Source organism: Triturus cristatus, chromosome 2_1 (genome assembly GCF_964204655.1).
Source record: "Triturus cristatus chromosome 2_1, aTriCri1.1, whole genome shotgun sequence".
NCBI classification, from domain to species: domain Eukaryota; kingdom Metazoa; phylum Chordata; class Amphibia; order Caudata; family Salamandridae; genus Triturus; species Triturus cristatus.
In genome coordinates, this window is record NC_140581.1 from 613,656,120 (window position 1) to 613,677,938 (window position 21,819).

The following is a 21,819-nucleotide window of genomic DNA, read 5'->3' on the forward strand; positions in this document are numbered from 1 at the left end:
GTATATATTGTTGTTGGTGGTTGATTATTAGTTTAGATTTTTTATCTATTGTCTTTTCGTACCTTTTGTTTCAATTTAATTTACTGTGAAGTTTGGGGTTTCTCTTTTTTGGTTTCTTTCCCACCCTTTATTTGTTTGTGAGCGTTCTTATCTACTATTCCTCTTAAAAGCACTTTTTGCGATATGCTTCTATTTTTTCTTCTATTGTTTAATTTCTATTTTTCTCTTTTTATTTTGTGTATTGTTTCTGGATCTATGTAATCTTTAAAATAAAAATATTGTATGGTATCTTTTGTAATATATACATATATGTCTGTTTTTTATATATCAGGTTTCATCATGTGATGTTTGTGCAAATATATATGTATTTTTATTAAAAAAATGTTTTTGGGAGTTGTGTGTTTAGGTTATATGTTGTCTTCAGTTAACACAATAAGAACAGTGTGTTTATAAATTTATGATTAGAATTGTATTATGTACATATCTTTGTGTATTTATATGTGTAATAATTGTAGTGTGTTTAAGTGTTGTGAGTATTCATGTGCTGTCTCATGTCAATTTCTTTCAGCCCTGATGAAGTTCCTTTTTTGATAGGAACGAAAAGCGTTGGCTGATGTCTAATCGTCTGTGTCACTAAGAAGAATAAAAGAAATGTAAAGGACTTATGTAACTGAGTGCGACTCCTTTCTTAGTGCTCCCTGCATAACCTCAAATTATTTGTCTGGATTCCAGTGATGCCAAACTGCGGCGGGACTCGGAGGTTGATTGCACAGGACTTCTATATACTGCATTACTTGGATAGAGGTGCTGAACCAGTGGTCAGCCGTAGTTTAGCGTTTTTTGTACTAATGGAAATAACAGCGGAGAAGGTGGGCGCATTCCAGGGGTATCCCCCCTGGGGAACATATTCTTAACATTTTGTCAAAGGTAATGTTATATTAGATGTAATCTTAGAGATCAAGACTATATTTGTGCCAATATAACTATAGCTTCCAACCGAAAAATTGCAGCCCAAAAAAAAAAAAAAATCACAAATATTTTGATCAAACAGGTTAAAGGAATCGAAAAATCAATTGTAGAATAAATAATGTAGTATTACATACAACAGAAACTAGGTTATAGGTTCATTTGGACTTGGCAGCACTGGAATTTAAAAACTAACATACTGATAAAACGTGCTCTTCATATCTCATCTAACCTTGTCCTCTTTCTACCAATTAACTCTATGAAAGTGATACCAATCAGCAGTAGATCAAAACTGTAGTCAAATGGAGAGTCTGCAGCCAGTCTGGCCACCAAGCCCGGACTCAGACAGGATGGGTGATGCAGGTTAACCGGGCAGGGAAGAGAACAGCTCAGCACATTAACTGCAAAGCCGTGCACAGAGCGCGCAGCCACCCCACCTGAACCATGCCAAGCTGCAATTAAACTGGAGCCAAAGCACAGTGACAGGACCCATAGATGATGGATGTTGCAGAGCCATAGGATTAAGCCTGGAAGAGTCCACAAAATAAACATGGCATTCTCACCATCAAAACGTCATCAGTCCATCACCAGTCCACTTACACTGCATGAATGCTTAAGCTGGCCTGAAGGGACATAACAGGAAGTCAGTCCTGAAATCATTTGGTTAGGACGACGGCCTGTGGGGATAATCCAGATCCCCAATCCAGTGAATTAAGTACCACTGTTGACCTCTGCAAACATGTGTCAAAATGTACGTTTTAAGGGGACACTTCATAAACACATAAAAGGTACCAAGCAGAATTTCACATTGACCTGAGTCAGGGAATTTGCACAATAAAGTGTCAGGAAGCTTATCATGTAATTAAGAGGTGGTGTCAATAGCCGGTTGTTTCTAGTTTTCTACAAGCATCTTCTGCAAACATTCTTTAAGAACTGCAGAATTAATTTAAGTCTACAGGCTGCTTACAATGTTAACAAAGCTAGAAGAAGAACATCGGTCTTAGTAGGCACTATAAAAGGAAGCTGTTTTTATGAAGTGATGTTCTGATTACTTATTTACTCTTTCTGATTTACTCCCTATACATCCTGAGGAATCCATTTCTAAACTCAGATCTTGGAACTATGCATTCATGCATTAAAAAAAAAAAAACACAAATCATTGATTTTCTGTTTAACTTGGTATTAGCACTACAAACAGCTACAGTGGTTTTAAATCAATTCTACCACTGAGAAAGAATCAACACAAGAAAGTCATTAACACCACACCACACCACCTCCTTTTGTTTCTAGTTCTGCATATACTCAAGGACCAGCTATAGGTATCAGAAATATTTTAGGTAAACCCTAGCTTAAAACCAGCTCTTATCTATGCATGGCAAGTAAAGTATTTCTCAATTGAGCCCTGTCTAGGTCTTGAATTTCCTTCTTTGCTCTAAATAGTAACTTTGAAACAATTCCCTCCAATTGAGACATCCTAGCAGGAGTGATTTTGAGAAAACAAGCTTCCAAAACTATATAAGGGGATAGTAATGAATAATCTATAGTGGCCCAATGTATACACATAAGTGACCAAACACATCAAGAGCGAGACATTTATTCAAGAGGCTTGCTGTATGTTTACACATTTTAATTTCATATCAAATAGCAATTGGTACATATTCCTCATCCTAATCTCTGATAACACACAGATCAATAAGAGATGTTTAACATACTTATGCCCCTCCCACAAATACAATTGTTTTTCTAATACTTTGCAGCATCCTTACACAGAACTATATTGGATCTACCTCAACTTTAAGGGTACAAGCCTAAGAAGCTAATCAATGTTTCTCCGGATAACTGAATGGATAAGAAACTTAAAAGTAAAGAAATCATATAAACAGCCCTGACATTCATATTTGATGACATTAACTCTTCTCACCTGATTCTGAAGACCCTTAACATGGGCTTTATAATGACCCACCAAAAACCAATATGTTCTTGATCTACAGCAGTAAACTGCTATTAATATCAAGTGCCTTCCTAATTAAAGAGAAACTCTGAGAAATGTTGCTTCCCCTGAAGTAATTCCTGAAAATGGTTGTCTTAGGACTGACATTTTTTTTTTTTAACTTTGTGTTGTCAAGAAACAATTTACTCATGGCTTAATGCACCAGGGAGCTTTGATCCAGCTCAACACACATGCTTGGATGTTTGCGCTTTGGGAAGACCACTGATATATTTAAAATATTATTCCTCCAGCAAATCCTATCTGAATTTCCTGCTCAGTGTCAAGTACTCACCCTAGTAAAAAGCTACAATTTCAATCCTCCCTCTGCGTGATTTTATAGAAGGTCTATTGAAAATGCCTACACACAGCGACTTAAAGCAACCTACGTCTTGGGAGACAAATGATCCCCCCCGACTGAATTTTTTGCCAATGATCCTTCCAAGACAGCCACCTTGCGCGTAATGATCACTAGGTTGTTTGCCAAAATAGTAACCTCAATCTTGTTCATGTAACTCTGTAGTCTACTGGCAAAACAGTATGCATGTATGGCATTCATTTTAGTTAAAGCAATATCATAAGCATACATCAAAGGCACAAACTGTCAACACCGCAGTTGGAGGGAAAATAAGTAATCGTGGTGATGCCAAGACAAAACACTTCTTTATACTATTATGAATTGACTTATCTAATTCTTGATTTAAATATGTAACCAAGTTTCCAAATGGAATACTTTTTTAAAATGTCTAACAAGACAGAAGGAATAGGATTTGCAAGCTTGTACTCTACTACTGCCCTGTTAACTGCATTAAAAGTCTGTGGAAGTAGACAAAGCAACATCACATTTATCCAGGGTCAGTGCTGACGTCAGCATTGAGTGCAAGCCCTGAAGCCTGCCTGTTTAATGGGACTAATCCCCATGAACTTAAACAACCGCTCGAGCCTCCATTTTCCTAGTTTATAGAATAGTACTTGCGATCTAAAAATCAAATTGGTCCAAAGGGGTTAGATTCCCTCCACATGTCTCTTTTTTAAATAAATGCTTTCAGTCATTGCCCTCTTCACAGACTGTATGGTAGCTGACTTTTCCATATATTAAAAAAAGCAGGCCGTGCACCCACTGCTGGTCTAGGGTATCTGTGCATTCTGTAGTAGTCCAAGAAACCCACTGCGGCTTTCAGTTACAGCTTTCCATAACACCTATTAGTTCCCCAGTCATCAGTAATATCATGAACTGCTGCAGACTTAAGCAAGCATGATGCGACAAAAAACACACTTGTACACATCCACCATCTTTTACCTTATGCCTTGCTCTTACAGACAATCCGGTTGCCCTCCAATGAGAGCGGATACAAAGAGGACTTTAGGTACTTCCTGTCCTCTAGCATCTGTAAGAAAACCAGCTCATTTCACTAGAGGAAATAACCATCAGGAATGTATAGTAGAAAAACACTTTACAGCGATCCCAAAATTTCAGTTTGTGTTGGTTTTTCCCCACTTTACTAAATCCCCAACGTATACAGGGGCAACATCCTCCTGAGAACTTTCTACTTTTCTCTAAGAACCGACTCTTGGCAGCTTAAAATCTCATTCCATCCTCCAATCTTCACTTAATTCTTAGCCCTAAATACCCAGCTATTCGAAGTGACAATACCGAGCACCCCACCTGTGTCCGAACCAGCACACATTCTGCATTATCCTGGGTTACTTGAATGCTGCAGTTGGGCTGTTGGGCTTGGAGCTTGTACAGCATTTAGAAACCTGCCTTCCAAAACTAGGCTGTACCAGGCTGAGGCACTCACAGGCATGCTTTTACCTCCTCGTAACGCTTTTGGTAGGATGGATTCCAGAGAAGAATCGAGTCACATTTATATTTGGAAGGTTGTGGGCACCACAGAGCTGTATCCACTCATCTCGCATGTTACAGCGCCGATGTTGCAGGTAGAGGTACCACTGTGTAAAGTGAACTGCTCCTATCACTCAGTGAACTTCAGGCGTGTTGTCCAGATACCGCTGAGAACCGTGAGCTGGACAGGTTGGGTTAACCCATTCATGGCTAGCTAAAACAGGCTGAGATACATAAAACCCAAGATTCAGTGGAAAGAGAAAAAAAAAAAGTACACCTTTTTTGAAAAACTATACGATTGGGTCAGCTCTTACCATGTCACAGCACTAATGTTGAAGGGGCATTGAGCGAGTGTGAACACCAAGAGAGCAACACTCTCTCACTCAATGCAGTACTCTTCATCCCACTGCTATACACTCTACCAACGTTTATAAAAAGAAATCAACAGTGCCATTTTCCTCAAGTGTCAAGACTTGCCATTACCTACGTTTCAGTATTACCACTTTGTCAAAAACAAATGAATTAATTGGTCGGCTAAACATTCTGTTATGAGGACATCGGCAAAGCCAAACATTTTGCCTTTTGCATGAAGGAAAGGTGTAACCAAGCTTCACTAACATATAGCACTGGTACGTAATGGGCACCAGCAGTGCTAGCTTCCCTTGTACTTTCATCAGTACTCACACTGAACGATCTCATTGTGGATAAAGAATATGGCAGGGCAGAGCAATTTGAATGTAGGTGCACAGAAATAACGATAAAAGCTTTGAGTAAGCCATATACCAGGAGTTATGATTAACAGCTGTTTAAATAATATCCCACGACTGAACTATGAGCCGTTGCTAAAAACAATGTATAGCCAACATGTGCCTCTGGAATCGACTGCCTACAAGTATTATATTTCAATGTAATATCGCTTAAATGAATAGCCTACCCGAATTGCTCTGTTTTTTCAAGCACTTCCACTTTGCGTACCTAATTCTTTTTTTCAAAAGCTTAGATGCTGCAGTAGGTATTCTCGTTTGGAGTTATCAGAGGGCACACATCTCAGATATGTTAGGTTACTCCATCATAAGGGGGTGGTCATTACCCATCTTCAAGACCCACTTCTGGACAGTTTTCTGACATAACATTTGCTGCTTTCTTACCGATAGATCTCTTGCGTTTTTGTTATTCTATCGAATAGCCATGGGTGTAAATAGGAGGTATCACCTATGTAGATACACTGACCCCTCCACCCCCAATTATTTGAAACGGGTTCACTTCAAGATCATAAACTATGTTCTGACAATATGGAGGGGAAAGGTGTAAAGAGTGTCAGATTCCCATTATCAGCATCTCTCTGGGGTAACCCTTCTCTGCCGCCCATCTTTCATGACTCAGTAGACAGTACATGGCATTGATAGGGAATACAATCTATTAGACAATTAAATGATGTATTTGGATTCCACATATGCGGACCTAAAATTGGGTTTAAAGTGCAGCAAAGTAGCTTTTTAATTGAAAAAAATTGCATATATGTGACTATGCACTCAAAACCATGAATTAGCACTTATCTACTCCACTAGAGTTCTGAATCAATTAATGAACTATATAAATTAATGAGCACAAACAAGATAAGATATTACTGAGCTGGCCCATACATAAATGGAGTGTTAAAACTGGGCAGATAATCCAGTCAGAAGATGTAGAAGAAGCCCTTAATCTGATTAGTTATCTGGTAACTTCTGTTAAACTAAAGCTTCAGCAGTCTAAAACAGCAGAACGCTTCACTTTTCACAAGAAGAATGTGCCAAGTGGTGCATTAACAACTCAATTTTTGTTTTTAAAGTGTCTAATATGTGTGTAATCTGCAGATGACAGAGTTTGCTATTTGTCCACATCTCAGTGGATACTGGCCTATTACTTGGTTCTTGTATTTTCATGCAACCTGACGCTAACAAGAACGGATATAATATTGGGGGTGAAAACAGATTTTTTTTTAAAAAGATATGTCTGAATTAATATCAATTACTATTATTGTTGTTTTGCATGAGTATCAATAAAAAAAAAAGATACCTCCACCCTTAAAGGATTGGTGGACACAAACTGAATCAGCAATATTAAAATTAAAGGGGAACAAGGGCTGAATCAAGTAAATCAGACATTCCTTCAGCTGTTTTAGAACAAAGGTACACATCGTGACTATTTTGTGTGCAGAAATTATTTTCGGCTATGTGTCTTTAAACCTCTAGCCACGAGGGTCTCTTTTAATCTCATCTTCTCGGTCTTAAGATCTAATTCGAAAAGTTTTGAAAGTATGTAATACTGTATTTAACACTGCTTAAATTGATTGAAGAATTTGAATAACGTATGACCACTCTAATTCGCAATAAAAAAACATATTTAAAAAAATGATAAAAACAGAAAATGGAGAAACATTTGGGAAGTGTGTTTGGAGTCCTCTGTGCAGCTCTGGAGGCCTCCTCTGACATGGTGTATATTTCTTGTTGCCTCACACTTGGTGTTCTACTAATTTTTAAAAAAACATATCTCATACTGTCCGACGTTCTTAAAACTACATCTGAAGTGAGTCCAGTTTTGGAGGGTATCAAGAACGGGTAGCCCTATATGAAGTGAAATGCCAAGATCTCAGTGGCTCAGCTGGAGCACTTTAAATACTTTGTCACCTCTGGCACACTATACGACAAGGCAACCTCAGGCTTACTGTGTCGGGTGCTTAAGTGAACATCTGGAGCACAAACTCCAGTTCTAGAGAACTTATCTGGAGTGTTTTATTCACCATAAAGGCCAAATCTGGCATATAGTCTGACATTCTGGGAGGCAACATAGGCTTATTATCTTAAGAGCTGGGTACTGCTTCCAGTTGTGGAGACCTCCTCTAGGGTGCTGCATTAATTTATGGAGGTCAAACATTTTTGCATTCAGTTCTTGAAACCTCATCTTAAGTACTTTGTCCAGTTCTGGGAAAAACACTATGGAAGAAAAGGCTTGAGTTAATGTTAACCAATGGCAAATAGCTTGGGAAGCAGTTCTTCTCACTTTTTGTTGCTCTCTGAGCCGTTGCAGAACGGTACCAATGCTATGCAAGACAGTCTTTATTCGTTACAAATGGGACAGCCCAGCCACAACCGCAAAGCCAGTAGTTCTTAACCTGGGGTCTGCAACACCTACTCAGAGGGTCCATGGCGGTGTAGAAAATATTCACAGATTAATCAAGTATATACACAAAAAAGCAAAATGTAACTTTTAAAACACAGTGTAAAGGTGAAGGAATTTCAAACTGGAGGCTAAAAATTATATTGGTATCCTAAAGTTAAGTTGTGGGAGCAGTGCAAGGACAGCACAAAGTACAGAGACAAGTAGTTTTGTTCATTTTTTAATCATAGAAATGTCTTGGGTTGGGGTCCTCGGGTTCCCATAGTAATTAACTGGGGGTCCACAGAAGTCAAAAGGTTTAAAAACCGCTCTGCTAGGCAATGTCCCTCTGCACAAGAAAACAAGACAAGTAACCCCAGCCATGTTTCAACTTTATTGGTGCATCGCACCATTCGTTCCAATGGCACGCCGAGCTGCAGGACCCACATCAGGGCATACCTAAGCCATTCACACGAAGTGACAATGAGGAAAAATATGATGGACTGTAAAGGTGCAATTAATTTGAATCACTCGTAGTAGAAGTGCCATTAAAGAACAAGACTAACTTTATAATAATGAAACCTAGCCCAGACAAGTGGGTAATTCAGCAAAAATTGTTAAGCCGGATCTGCTTTGCATGGGAAAATGTCTGGAGTGACATATGTTCCTATTACGAAGGGATGAGCCTCCATCGGTAAAGTTAGCCTGTCCCATTTGGGACAGGAGTAAGGCTACTTCGTACATGGTGGTTCCTTGTTTGTAAATGCACTGGTAATCTAACCCGTTTGCTGCTTGCGACGGCTAAGGGCCAACCCAAGTGCCAACTCACGGGCGCGGTGCACATCCATTGGCCGACCCCAGGGAGGGCCCCCTTTAATCATCTGATGCAATGCAGCAGAGTTTTTTTTTTTAACCCCTTGGGGAAGACGCGGAAGGCTTTCCGCATCTCTCCCTGTTCCCCCGTCCCGCCCATCTGTAACGTCAGCGCACTGCGAGGAACCGACATCACAGTATTCCCCACAGGAGCAGAGGAAGCAGCAGGTAAGGCCACGCTCTACTCCGATGGGGTAAACAGGCTGAAAACGGCCTACCCAGGTTTCAGGGAGTGCTTGTTTGAAAGGGGAGAGTCCCCCCTTTCAAACGAGGCCTTCCTGAAAGGGTTTCCTGGACGTGGATTGCGGGAGCACTGCAATCCACGGCCAGGACACCCCACTAGACACCAGGGATGTCATGCAGGCAGGTCAGCCCTTGTGGGAATGGGTGCTCTCTTGGCAGCCTCCCAGTTTAGTTCAGCCCCAAATTCTGCCTTTCACTAGCGAGGCTGGATTTAAAATTGATTTGGCTAATTTATTGTTAATTGAATACGTCCATTGCTTTCTGGATGTTGACTTACTTGATGTAATTGTGCAGCAAACAAATTTGCGGGCCGAACTATTTCTGAGGGAGCATGGAGGCCCTCTCTGGCATCATTCTAGGAAACACAAGTGAATTTACACTTGCTGTCCTACTGGTCTACTCGCATGGTTTGATTAACCCCCATCTTCGCATCATATATAAGCAGAGATCATTTTTTTGCTATTGCAGCGTATGCTGCATTTCAATGACAATTCTGCTCTGCATTGCCCAGGGACCATACAGACCATGACGGGTTGTTCAAAATTTGGTCTGTCGTTGAACATTTGTCTACCAGGTTTCCAGAGGTTTATACTCCTGGGAAGAATATAGTAATCGATGAGTCCTTGATACTGTATAAAGGGCAACTGCGGTTCAGGCAGTACATTCCGAGCAAAGGAGCTCGCTATGGCATCAAGCTGTACATACTGTGTGAACGCTCGACTATGTGTACAGCTTTAGAGTGTATACAGGGAAGAACACAACTCTAAACCCTGTAGATTGCCCTCCCACGCTAGGGGTAACAGGAAAGATTGTATGGGAGCTTGTCCAGCCACTCCTTCACAAAGTTTATAACCTTTATGTGGACAATTTCTATACAGGAGTAGAGCTGTTCAGTGAGCTCTACAAAGCTGGCACTGTGGCCTGCGGTACAATTTGTCGCCGCAAAGCATTCCCGCAGAAGCCTGTTTGCACGTCGCTCCAGAAAGCCCACAGCACTGCGTTACGTTCCAACGAACTGCTCGCAATTAAGTTCTCAGTTAGGCGTGATGTGTACGTGCTCACTACAATTCAGGAGGAGAAAACTTCAAGTCCACAAGCCCACCTGTTTACGTGAGTACAACAAGTACATGCGCAGTGCGGACAAGAACGACCAGGTTCTTCAGCCATGCAATGAAAGTCGTAAAAGAGGGCGTGGCCAAGCTGGCTACCATGGCGGACATACTGGGTTAGAGCTCCGCCTCCAGTGCATGCATCCTGCTCGATACAGAGTGCCTAACTGTCAGAAAATCGACCCCACAGCTCTCAGAACACCGTGCGAGCCCAGCACCGGGTCCCGCACCTGCTGACAGCCAAGCAGAGCTAAGGAACTGGGCTCAAGGCACCAATGGCCCTCAACACAAACTGGCGACGGTGAGACTCTGGGATGAACACCCACACTGCAAGACGGCTCTCCGATCGCTGATCCGGCAGAGACCACCCTCAGAGGCGAAAACCATCCCCCTGCAGAGGTGAAGAGGGGGTAGAACGAGGCATACTAATCAGCTCAACAACGGCCGACCACCAGAGCCCGCAATAGCTCCGACGCCCCTCCTCCCCACATCGGACCCTGATGAATGCGGGTGCGGGATTAACTTCGCAGGAAACGCAGGGGCCTGCAGCGGAGGCGGCTCGCGCCGGAAACCCTGGGGACACAGGGACCACTGAGAGCGCGAGGGCCAAGAATGCGAAGACGCCGAAAACTCAGCACCCAGGCGTGCCTGGAGTCAAAATGGCGGCTGACTAGCTGGGTCAAAGATCCTAAGATCGACAAATACCCCCAGGCGGCGCCTGATCCAGAACATAGCCCAACAGCAGCCTAGTCAGGGGTGTCACAGCGAGCTAGCATATACCTCCCTCACTGGCGCAGGCTATTCTAATTACAGAGGTGAGGCGGAGGAGAAATGGGGTATATTAACTAGTTCCTCAGCGTTCGTCCACTGCAGCCCGCCACCGCTCTGACCCCTTCCCCCCACATTGGATACTGGTGGATGCGAGAGTGGGATCAGACACGGAAATCTTGAAGAGGTCTGTGCCAGGGTGCCTGAACTTAATATGGCAGCCAGAGCGCCAGGTCAGGCGCCCTAAGATCGCCGAATATCTCAGCGGAAAATGAGGAATACCCCAGCGAAAGCACCCGATTCATATCAGACCACAACAGCGGCAGAGAGACTCTGCGGGCGGTGCGCGGCAGTCTGCTAGCATGCCACGGTCCTGCCGCCCCCCCCTTCTCCCGTATACTGAACCCACAAGTGCAAGAGTGCTGGCATCTGCACGGCGCAGGGGAGCACTTGGGAGTGAGAGGGGCAACCGGTGTCCTAGTGGCAATGCACAGTACACATCAGGACCCTGCCAGAGATCGGACAATGCAGCGAGGAAGAAACTCTAAAGGCGGTGTGTGAGGGCCCGCGAAGGCGCACCCATCAGGCGTTCTCAGCACCCATCCCCACCACCACATAGAAGGAGCTGAGTACAGGTCCTTCGGGCGATAAGTCGGCGGCTACCAAATGTCACTGCACATTCCTGACCAGAGGATTGCCCCCGGAAGCACCGTGTAAGGTCTCAGAGTCTGAGACAAGAAAGAGGACCCACGGCAGAGAGAGCAGGGCAGGGTGAGGACCGCGCGAGAACCACCTATAGTACGCCATCCAGTGCAGAGTCTCGCCACACAGTGCCCCTCCCCCCGCGGAGAAGCGACTCGACTCCCCAGTCGGGTCCACCAGTTCTCAGACCCTCAACATGGGCGGACAGTGTGCTGCCACATGTCCGACGCCATCGGGGACTACACATGATACCTCTGTGGGGGCTAGACCGCTCCTACACAACACCATGACCCCGCAAGAACTGACCCTCTCTGAAAAGATGGACAAAGTACTGGTGGCCATCGAACATTTGAGGGTGTCAATGGAAGAGAGATTTGGAACCATCACCACAGATATCACCTTACTCAGGGACAACCATCGCAAGCGCACAAAGATTCAGAGGGCGAGAAAGTAATTGCCTCCCTGCAACCCTCAGTTAAAACCCATCAAGAGTCTATACAGAACCTATTAGGGAGCATGACACCCATGGAGGAACGCATAGATGACCTCGAAGATCGCTTGAGGCGGTGCAACATCTGCGTCCTAGGTCTTTTGGAGGGAGTTGAATGCACGGACGGAGGCATGGACCAAGTCCTTTACGCCGGCCGCAGATCAGATTGCATTCTTCTCCATCGAAAGGGCGCACAGAGTACCAGTAGAAAGACCCCCACCGGGAGCCCCGCCTCACCCGATGCTGGGGAAATTTCTAAATTTAAAAGACCGATACGCGGTGCTTAGAGCAGCCAGACAGCATGGTCCCATCCAAGTGGAGAACAAACAAATAATGCTCTTCCCGGACTATGCCCGAACAGTGCAGCGCCAAAGAGCCACATTCCTCGATGTCATGTGCCGTCTGCGAATGGAAGGGATACAATATCCTTTACTGTTCCCAGCCTGACTTAAAATCATGTATGAGGGGTCCACCATATTTTTCACAGACACAGAAGAAGCCCGCGACTGGGCAGACCAACACAGTCAGAAGCACATCAGGGGGAATGAAAAGGTCCACAGGCTTCCAAAGACACAACGCGGCATCAGGCGCCGCCCGAAACAGGGCAGAAGGACCACCCTGGCACGAAAGCTCAGTCCATGGGGTCTCTTGATCTGGAACAAATCATGACCGAGTGATGGTGAGCCCTACAGGCTGCCGTCGAGCTTCGACCGTCTTTGCCTACCAATCAATCAATCAATCAAGGCATTTATACAGCGCACTACTCACCCGAAGGGTCTCAAGGCGCTTGGGGGGGGGGGGGGGGGGGGGGGTTTGCCGCTACTGCTCGAACAGCCAGGTCTTGAGCTTCTTCCTGAAGGAGAGGTGGTCTTGGGTCAGACGAAGGTCGGTCGGGAGGGTGTTCCAGGTCTTGGCGGCCAGGTAGGAGAAGGACCTTCCTCCAGTTGTTGCTCTTCGGATGCGGGGGACGGTGGCGAGGGCGTGGTTGGTCGATCGGAGGTGGCGTTTGGGAGCGTAGAAGTTGAGGCGGTTGTTGAGGTAGCTCGGGCCTTGGTCGTGTAGGGCTTTGTGTGCGTGGGTGAGGAGACGGAAGGTGATTCTCTTGTTGACGGGGAGCCAGTGCAGGTCTCTCAGATGTCCGGAGATGTGGCTGCGTCGGGGGATGTCGAGGATGAGTCTGGCTGAGGCGTTCTGGATCCGCTGGAGTCTCTTCTGGAGCTTGGCGGTGGTTCCAGCGTAGAGGGCGTTGCCGTAGTCCAGTCGGCTGGTGACGAGTGCCTGGGTGACCGTCTTCCTGGTCTCGGTGGGGATCCACCGGAAGATCTTCCGTAGCATGCGCAGGATGTTGAAATAGGACGCGGAGACGGCGTTGACTTGTCTGGTCATGGAGAGGGAGGAGTCCAGGATGAAGCCCAGGTTGCGTGCGTGGTCTGTCGGTTTCGGTGCGGTGCCCAGGGCGGGGGGCCACCAGGAGTCATCCCAGGCGGAGGGCGAGGAGCCCAGGATGAGGACTTCCGTCTTGTCTGAGTTAAGTTTCAGGCGGCTGGTCGTCATCCACTCGGCTACGTCTTTCATCCCTTCGTGGAGGTTGGTTCTGGCGGCGGCGGGGTCGTTGGTCAGGGAGAGGATCAGCTGGGTGTCGTCGGCGTAGGAGATGATGTTGAGGTTGTGTTGGCGTGCGATGGCCGCAAGGGGGCTCATGTAGACGTTGAAGAGGGTGGGGCTGAGCGAGGAGCCCTGGGGGACGCCGCAGATGACTTCCGTGGCGCAGATCTGAACGGTGGTAGGCGGACTCTCTGTGTCCTTCCAGCGAGGAAGGAGATGATCCACTCCAGTGCCTTCTCCTGGATTCCGATGTTGCTGAGGCGCTGCACTGGGGTGCGGTGGCAAACAGTGTCGAACGCTGCGGACAGAGGTCTACATATCTTCTCAACAGGAGAGGAAGAGGGCAGTGATGGAATGGTATCCAGAGTGGACTCAATAACCCCGCCATTGGTCACTCCGCAGACAACAGATACATTGATATGATTAATAACCAGCAGACCACACATGCAGGGTAACCCAGTAAGCCACACTACAATGAAAGTCAAGGTATGTGGCCAGCCGAGCAGCTCCACAAGTGATAGCTTACTTAATCCTAGACCACCAGACGCGAAATGATCCTACAAATGCCACTGGTGAGAGACACCTGACAGCAGCGCGTTGCTGCCCCCCTTATATTACACAGTTCCCTTCGAGCACTAGAATGAGTTTGGACGTATCGCCGTTTGCGATAGGTCCACAGTAGTTACCCATCACCATCAGTCTCACATAGAAAGTTACCCTTCACTGCACAGTACGCGCAAAGTTGAGGCGCTACAGGCACAATTAGGCCACGAGATCAGGCTCTGCCAGGGATGTGGTTTTCAACACGGTATGGCCCCCAGTGACCCCACCCCTGGACCCACCATACCGCAACATGGCACATAAGGGAAAAGTCACCATCATCACCTTGAATGTTGGAGGAATGCACACGGCGCGCAAACGCTATGCAGTGTATGCATATATTAAGTAGTAGAACGTGTAGATCACACTGCTGCAAGAAACACACTTAGTAGGGAAAGAATAAGACAAGCTACGCAAGCGCTGGATCTTTTTTGCCACAACATATTCAGCCTATGCGTGGGGGGACCATTATATGGTTGCGCCAAGGGATTCCATTTCAGGACCTATCCGGATCAGTAGACACGGAAGGCAGGCAACCCCTCCTACATTGGCTTCTGGATGGCCAGCCCATGGTACTGTGAAGTATTTACGCACTGGACATCGATCAGGGGAAACTTTGGGACACGCTCTCACACCCATTAAGTACGTACACCCAGGCCCCATGGATACTTGGAGGGGACTTTAACTGCGTGCAAGGGATCTCCCTAGACAGACCCTATCCACTGCATCCAGCCTCCTCCATAGTAGCGCAGGCAGTGCGCTTCGCAACCTGGGCAACACATTGGACCCCGACTGAAGCATTGCACTCCAAACATGCGAATCTCCGACTATTCATTTCACTCAATCCCACACGATCTTAAGGTGTGCTTGGACTGTTTCCTCAGCTCCCCTCCTATCCTACTTAAAATACAGGAGGCCGAATACCTGTCCGATCATGATGCCCACACGACCACCTGGCGTGGCGCACACCTATGCCCCTGGTCCCCACCTAGCACCTGCCCAAAGAATGTTTAGAGGACCAAGTATTTAGACAAACACAAACACCACATATAAGGGACTATTATTTCGAAGAGAATGAGCATACAGCGTCCACTCGAGCAACGGAGTGGAACGCATTCAAAGTAGTAATCAGAGGCCCATGCATACAACATATTTCTGGGGTACGCAAACCCTACAACGAAGCATAGCGGAAAAGGAGCGCATACTGGCCACATTAACGCAAGCAGCAGATAGGGGGGAAGCCACATTGACCCAAGTAACAGAAGCCAAAACAGCGTATGCAGACGCATTGGCAGACATCCGTAGATCTAATTTTATGGCGCACACAACGAAGTTGCACAAGGAAGGCAATAGGGAAGGTGCGCTGCTGGCCTGGCTGGTGAATCCGAACACCACCTTACCCTCGATCACTGTGATTCTTAATGCAGCCGGCACCTTAGTACACACGCAGGCGTCCATCCTAGACATTTTCAGCAACACTACACACAATTATATGCGGCCCCCGCCGAAGTAGATCCAGAGTCACTACCCCGCTTCTTAAATACACTCCCCCTGCCCAGTATGACTCAGACTGATCGGCGCGAGCTCGACAAGAAAATCATGGCATCGAATGTTAAGCAAGCAATACAGGCGCTGGATCCATGTAAGGCGCCAGGCCTAGATGGCTTCCCGAAGGAGCTCTATCGTACTAGTCGACCCTAGAGGAGAGAGCACTACCACAATCTATGAGCGAATCGGTAATAGTTTCCTTTCCTAAACCAGACAGGGACCCCCTCACCTTGTGGAATCATACCGGCCTATAGCCCTGCTGCCAGCAGACTACATAATCTTGGGGAAACTACTAGCGGAAAGATACTCCATGCTCCTCCCAACCCTGATACATCCGGATCAGTGTGGGTTCGTACCAAGAAGAAACAGATGCCTTTTTCATATCCAGGACCAGGCGTGCAATCACTTCCAGCGCGTGGCGTGTCTGGTATTGGAACTTGAGAAGGCGTTTGACACCCTAAGCTGGCCACACCTCCTCCGGGTCATACAGCAGATGAGAGTGGGACCTCGCCCGATTGCTTACACTAAGCTCATATACACTAATCCCACTAATCCGTCTTCTAGAGCAAAGCTGGGGCCATACCTGTTGTCATTGTTCCCAATACTAAGGGGCACTAGGCAGGGTTGTCCGCTCTCCCCACTACTCTTTGCGATGGCAAGAGAGCCACTCGCAATCCGCCTTCGCAAGGAGGGAGAAAAATGGGGCATACCTATTGCGGGAACGGTCCATGCGGTGTCACTATACACCAATAACATGCTCATCTACATCCGTAACATCACATCAGACCTCACCGCTATACTAGACATCCTGTGAGACTTTGAAACAGTGGCGGGGCTACGGGTCAACTGGTCTAAGTCTACAATATACCCACTCTCAGGCGACCTCCCTCCTCAGCACCTACTAACGGCAGCCAACACATACCATGGAGTACCCAAGCAGTCCGTTATCTACGAGTAGGACTATGCCACACGCCCCAAGAGATGTACGAGGGAAACCACCGTAGGGCTCTAGCAGAGGTTCGGTCATCTGTGAATTTTTGGAAGGAACACCCACTGGCTCCCATAGGGAAAATTGCGATAGCCAAGATGATACTGGTGCCACGATTACTATATTTCTTTACCAATCTTCCAGTGGTCCCTCCCTGCTCCTTTTTCCATGAGCTATATTCCCTCCAAGTTACACTGATTTAGAGAACAAGGTGCAGACGTATAGCCCACGCCAAACTACAGCTGCCTATGGATCAGGGAGGTTTGGGTGCACCCTCCTTCGAGGCCTACTTTCTGGCAGCCCAGCTGCAATGGGTATCGCGGTGGACCCCAGGTCGCACAATGACTGAAACGCACACAATGGCAGAACAGATTACAATCCCAACCATACACCGCATGCTGTTGCCAGGCGATGAGCCCATTCAAGACTGCCCTCTCCAGTTGGCAGTGGCTCGCATATGTTTCATAAGCATACACACAATGAGCCGCATCACCCCTATGTACCCCCTCCATACAACCACTGGTAGGCTTTCCCAGAGGCCGAACACACTACACAGAACGTGCATTGTGCATATGGACTGAACATGCAATCCCAGAAACAGGCACCCTGTTTGCAAATGGGCAACGGTAGACATTCGCTGAACTCGCCGCCGATACCAACCTTCCAAAAGGGCAATTTCTCACACATAGGCAGCTATTGATAGATTGCCGCCGCATGTGGCATGCAATAGACATGGAGCCGCCCTTACTTCCAGTATTACATGCAATCTTGCAGATGGGTCCACGTCGACATTTAGTGACATGGCTGTATAAAGCGGTGAGGACGTTGGGCGCGACCACGCTCACTCCTATCCAAGAACAAGCATTTGCAATGCAATAGGTCTCGCATTTGCAAAGGTTTGAGCCATTGGCATTGTAAATGACAAACCCTTCATCCATGTGTTGTTTTTGAAAACAGATACATAAATGGCATTGTCATTTACAATGCCAATAGTTTAAACTCTGGCATTGTAAATGACAATGCCTTTTAACCATGTTTTTAAAAAAGAAACAAAACGCATTGGCATTTACAATACCAATACCTCAAACTTGTGTAAATATCAAAAGTATTCGCTCTCTGATCAGCAATCGATGCGTCTGCTTTTCAAACTTAAAAACATATGTTGGATTAGAAACACCTTAAACAAATGTAATGCAAAAATGTCCCTTTTGAAAATATGTCGTCCATACATAAATAGTATTTTATAGGATAAGCAATTAATGCACACATAAATGCACGGTCTGTGAAGCACTAGATATAAAGGGGCTTCCAGTGCAGAGAAAAACACACAGTCCTGTTTCCCCATGTCGCAACCTCTAACAACCACCAACAACAGACATAGTAGAAATTTTGTGATGTCTGCTGCGGTGTTGAACTGCTCAGTGAAATATCTCACTGGATTAGGTAGGTCACTAAACCTACAACAAGTGCTCCTTTAAATGTCCTGTAAATTATATGCGTGGATACAGCTGAAGTACACTATCCTGTCCTACACAACCACTGCCCCTCAAGCTGTGGCAAGTAGAATTTGTGCATTTTTATATAGCACCAACTTTAAATGGGCACGCATAAAAGATTGAGTGACACTATCTTACGAGCAAAATCAAGCAATATAGACAAGGGAAACATATATAAATAATAGAAATTACACCTATTTGAGCAACAAGAAACTCTAAGATATTAAAACTGCTGTAAGCCAGCACCAGAAATGCAAGGGCACTAACCTTGGCTGCTGCCTGGAGGCTGTGCGTCGCTGCAGCCAGGCCCCACTGGATTAACTGATGCACTCGAGCAATTCCACCGTGGCGTTGACCAGCTGCGCACCGATCTTAGAGCATTTTGCCTAGAATCCACAACTGGGTGCCAATGGCGGCTGCAATCGGGATGGCACCGGTGAAGCTCAGCACGGCTGCCAGGCAAAAAAACACTTCTTTCGTGCTGGCATGTCCTGAAAGTGCTGTTGCGTGGCTCTACTTGTTTGGGCAGCTAACTGCTAGTTAACTTTACGATCAGGTTATGCTGCCCATTGCAACGTGTTACTCATGCCTTACAGGTGAAGCCCTGCAGCAGTAGATAGATCTTTTAGTTTACAGACATCCAACAGGCTCAAGCATCTTCCAGTTACACATGTCTTACAGGATGAGGCCTCAGACAGAATAACTGTATAACAGAATAACCGGGAAACCTGCGGCAGTCGCAGCTTCCCACGAATAATACTGAATAGGTTTTTATGAATCCTCCCCCCACATGCAAAATTAAACAAATGTACATATTGCGGAAGAAACAAATGAAAACGTTCAGAGACACGTGGCTGTGGGAATTTCTACCCTGTACCCCCCACTGCCCACCCACAGAGATTTACCCCCCAGGGGTACTGTACTTCCATGTGCATAAACTGCCTTTCGAGTGTGGAACTGAATTCTGTCAATTGTAAAACCGGTTTGCACTTGTAAACAAAAATACAGCGGCATCTAAATGAGGCTTACACTGCCTGATTTGTTATTTCTAGCACCTATTTAAAGGGAGATAATTTTACTGTGTTGAGTAAAATGAGAGATATCAAATGCTTGCTGTGATTCATGCTGGGAGGGACGGGGAGGGACCATCCAATCCACATTCCTATCTAGAGAGAGGGAGGAAATAAGGAACGGACGCACTAGTGGGTGGGGGAGGGGTCTACTGCAGCTTACATAGGACAAAGCTGTAGCTGGTAGTTGGCATTGTGTCTGTATAGCGCTCAGCTGCCACTTTTATGGCCTTGTGATGCAAACCCCATGTTAGTGTTCTTTGACCTTTAAAATAAAATTGATTTGAAATATTGTCTGGGCTGTGTCATGGCTTCATGTGCCTTTTACTTGCCACTGTTTAACATCAGCTCAGCCCCGGGCTAGAGAATAGCGCTTCATGCACTTAAAGCCAGCTTCAATGAGCAATGCAATATGTCCCTTAACTGTTCCTTCTATGTAGCAGCGGAGCTCACAAAAGCAGGGCATCTGACGACCGGTGCTCAGAAAGGCATGTTGTTGTAACACCGTCGGTGCTGTCACTTTTAAGGAACAGTGCCACACACCCCAGAGGAGGAGGGCACACTCAAAACACAAGCAGTGGCAAAGCAAATAAGACTCACTAATATACGAGTTTGCTAGCTTTGATAACTCAGGTGGCGGTGGGTGATTTTAAATAAGCGCTATAAAACGGCCATCGCTGGCTGCTTCATAGCACTTTTTAGGCCGAGATTGAAGAGACGAACGAGAACGGGCTGAGATTAAATCGAGGGGGAGGGGTGGGTAGTAAAACAAAAGCAGAACAGGTACTCCCTGATTGGTGGAGACCAACCATCCTCTCCCCCATTCCAAGGTTACCCTAGCCCACCACATCTCACCTGTCTCAGGTGAAGCATGCGCGGAGCTGGTAAAAACATAAGTGTTGCGTTTAAATACAGCTGCCTTCTTTCTGCTTCCAAAAAATAAAGTTTTTTTTATTGATTTTCAATGGCGAACCTGAGCATGTCTCGTTCTAACTCAGCTATCAACCAATAATGTTTTTTTCGTGTTTACCACACCATACGAATTTAAATAAAGACAAGCCCGGCGGAGCGTGGCGCGCGCGCTTGGCGGGGGGCGGGGGAGCGCATTCCAGGCAGGGTAGCAGACCCTTTGAAGTGCGATGCCAAACTGATTGCATGGCGGCACGATGCACGTGATTGTGCGCGTGCTCGCCATGCAATCCGCTTTTCGGAGCACTTTTCGAAGCCCCTTACAATAGTCTCGCTTTGCGATCGCTTAAGTGATAGCAAGGCGAGACCTAAAAATGGGAGGAAGAACTCCAAAGACCCCTCCACGATAAAGAATGGGAACGTGCAGTGGAGTTCCCAAAAAAAGTGTCCCGAAACTATCGTTTCAAAAACATACAATACCATATTTTATACTGTGCATATCTAACTCCTGAACGTCTCCAACGCTAGTATCCCAACACGCACTTTACCTGCCCTAGGTGCCTGGAACCTGGAGCGTCCTTCATCCATGTTTTGGGACTGCCCGGCGCTCCATTCCTATTGGATCACAATTCATGCCACCCTGCTAGAGATTATAGGACTTACAGGTCTTAACACTTGGGAGGCCTGTGCGCTAGGCATAACCAGGCGTTGAAAGCAACAGAAAGCGGAGACGCGCTTTGCCTCCCTAGCGATCCTACTTGCAAAAAGATGCATAGCCATGCATTGGAGAGCCCCGAAAGGACAACAAATTGAGGCCTGGAGGGGAGCAGTAAGCAAGTGGTGGGCCGCAGAAGAGGAGCTGCCTAGATCTGAGGAAATTTGGGGTACTCACAAGCATCAGATCTCCATGCAATGGGCGGCATTACTCCACGCCTCCTAACAGCATGCAGAAGTTGAACAATCTGCGCCAGCCACCCCCGACAGACAGGGCACTCCGAATGAGCGTACAGCACACACACCCCTAAAATTGAAATCTAGACAGCCGTGGCCCACAACCTGGGTATGAAAAGCAATTAGCACATCTCATATAGACACCAGCACCCCACACCCTAAGCAGTATGAACTAAAAACTGACGCAGACTAATTGACCTACTAGCCTTCACTAAAACGAGTCACTTCCCATGCAGTGAATCCCAGTTTTAGTTACCCATGTTGAGAATTAAGTTCCCTATTGTATTAAGACAACACGCAGTGGTCTATATCACCGGCGCAGCAGGGCAGCACATGAGACAGTACGTCATGCAAGAAACGGTTTAAGGTTGAGCGGATTACAGTGACACACCGTTCCCAGAAACAAAGACATTTGAAGAGTCCTAAATTATGTCCATACCTACTGCTACAACACCTGAGAAATGCATGACATGTAGAAAATGTACTGTACATCTTCCAATAATGTATCATGCTTGTATACACCCTGCATA

General features: G+C 46.2%; 1 protein-coding gene across 3 annotated transcripts in view; it reads right to left on the reverse strand.

The window, feature by feature from the left end:
* CHD1 (chromodomain helicase DNA binding protein 1) overlaps positions 1-21,819 on the reverse strand; it is a 1,484,343-nt gene that overhangs the window by 1,407,404 nt on the left and 55,120 nt on the right. Inside the window, exon 1 of one of the 3 annotated variants that reach the window (XM_085632545.1) lies at positions 4,254-4,336. The exons of the other annotated variants lie outside the window; for them this stretch is intronic. The gene's annotated coding sequence lies outside the window, so the exon portion shown is untranslated. Of the gene's footprint in view, positions 1-4,253; positions 4,337-21,819 lie in introns of those variants that run through there. 3 annotated transcript variants of the gene reach the window in all.